At 28.8% G+C, this 1,815-nt stretch overlaps 1 protein-coding gene and 1 long non-coding RNA gene across 2 annotated transcripts in view; one reads left to right on the top strand and one right to left on the bottom strand.

The window, feature by feature from the left end:
• Window positions 1-1,815, bottom strand: part of LOC117178259 — an 82,995-nt gene that overhangs the window by 54,581 nt on the left and 26,599 nt on the right. The gene's annotated exons all lie outside the window — the stretch shown is intronic.
• On the top strand, window positions 132-479 carry LOC117178260. The gene is made up of 2 exons (XR_004467814.1): window positions 132-299; window positions 372-479. It is a non-coding gene; the product is annotated as an uncharacterized LOC117178260 (long non-coding RNA).

The following is a 1,815-nucleotide window of genomic DNA, read 5'->3' as shown; positions in this document are numbered from 1 at the left end:
ATTCATAGAACATGCAATTAAGTATATACTACAAGAAGTAATTACAGTCTAAGTGCATTCTACCATTCAATATATATTATCTTGCAATAAATTGTCCATTCTTTTCTTTAAGGTATATAAGAAAAATAATTTTAAAACCTTTCACATTCGGAAAGCACAACAAATATAACATTTTGAGTCACACTGTGCACGAGAGAACGGTTACATTTTCATAATGAAGATATTTTTATTGACTTTAGTATACATGACATGTTTAGTTTTTGTTGCATGTGATTCGGAAGAGGAATTTGATGTTGCTGGTAAATAGAAAAAAGTGAAATATTATTTATAGTTAAGCTGATTTTTTTTACTTAAAATTTTTTATATTGTAGGTTACCAGCCTCTGTATGAAAGGTTGCTCTTTGGATATTAATAATTTATGTTACACGTACGACCTAAAATGTGTATCATGTTCAATAAATAAATAAAAATCTAAGTTGCTTAATTCGTTTTCTCTCCCTGTTTTCAAATATTAGCAGTAAATCAACTTTTAGTCAGACTGTGGTTAGAATGAAAAATGCCGAGGTTATTGTCAGGTAAATAACATCATTTTCTATTATCAATCTAATATTAACTCTTTATATCTATTCAAGTCTTCGAAATCCTTTTAGAATCTTCTTTTATGTTTCGATATACGTGAAAATTCTTTGGTATCACATTATATCTTTTAAACCCCTGTGACTTATTTAAAAATACTATAAAACATTTTACAGGACCACAAAATTTCCTTAAATTCCTTGAAATCTGAGGAACTTGCTCTAAATTTCTTCAATTCCTCAAAATTTAAGATTCCTTGAGATCTAGTAAAATCCGTGAAAAGTTTTGGAAATCTCGTCGTATTCCGTAAAAATGAATTGAAACTAGTTGATATATTTTTGATATTTTAAGTAAAAAATATGAAATTTCTCGACAAAAGAGGGCCAGTAATTTTTTCTTCGAAACCGAATTTATATCGTGAGATTGTGAGTGCCCTTCCGGCTATAATCGAAATTTTGTTTGAACAGATATAATAGCTTTTCCTGTTAGAAATAATTAACTGAGATCAATAAGAAACAATCGAACTAATATCTCAATTCTCAATCGTTTCAAATCATGTTACTTAACCCTTAAAGTGCATTGTGGGTATTTGAAACCATCAGCAATATTCAAACTCTTATAAGCTATACGTAATTCGAAAAAATTGAGTAAGTGTCGCTATAGTAGCTTTAGTTCGAGATACTAACTGTAAGTTAAGTCGTTTAGCATACTGCGTCAGGTATCAATTTACTAGCAGCAGCTGCAGAAAGTGAAGGTGAAAAAATCGTGGGGTATGTAACACCCTATGTTCACGTATTGAGTGAAAATTAATTTTGGAGCAAATTTTTAGTTCGAAAATTTTATTGATTTTTATTTACCTTATAACGGAGGTATATCATATGAAGTGAAATGCCTTTTTTTCAATTACTTCATACCTTTTTTCGTTGTTGATCGCTGATAACTTACGGCAGCGCGTCATGCGAGAGCAGACTGTGGATGTGTTGAATAAAATATAATTGTTAAAATACAGTTATATATGACTCTTGTTTCAATTTCTTGTATTTTTATAGTATTAAATATCAACGTTCCTCAATTTTTTATAGTAATAAATCGATTTAAAATAAAAAAATCTGATTAATCATTTTATTATAAAATTGACTTTTCAACTATGCAAATCCATATCTTTTTTGAAAGCACCCACGTTGCAATATTTTTCTAATGAAAGAACACTATTTCAAAAGTATTGTCATATGTTTTCAG

The sequence above is a fragment of the Belonocnema kinseyi genome, chromosome 8, assembly GCF_010883055.1.
Source record: "Belonocnema kinseyi isolate 2016_QV_RU_SX_M_011 chromosome 8, B_treatae_v1, whole genome shotgun sequence".
Taxonomy (NCBI): domain Eukaryota; kingdom Metazoa; phylum Arthropoda; class Insecta; order Hymenoptera; family Cynipidae; genus Belonocnema; species Belonocnema kinseyi.
The sequence above is the reverse complement of the archived record's forward strand: the minus strand, read 5'-3'. Positions and strand labels throughout refer to the sequence as shown.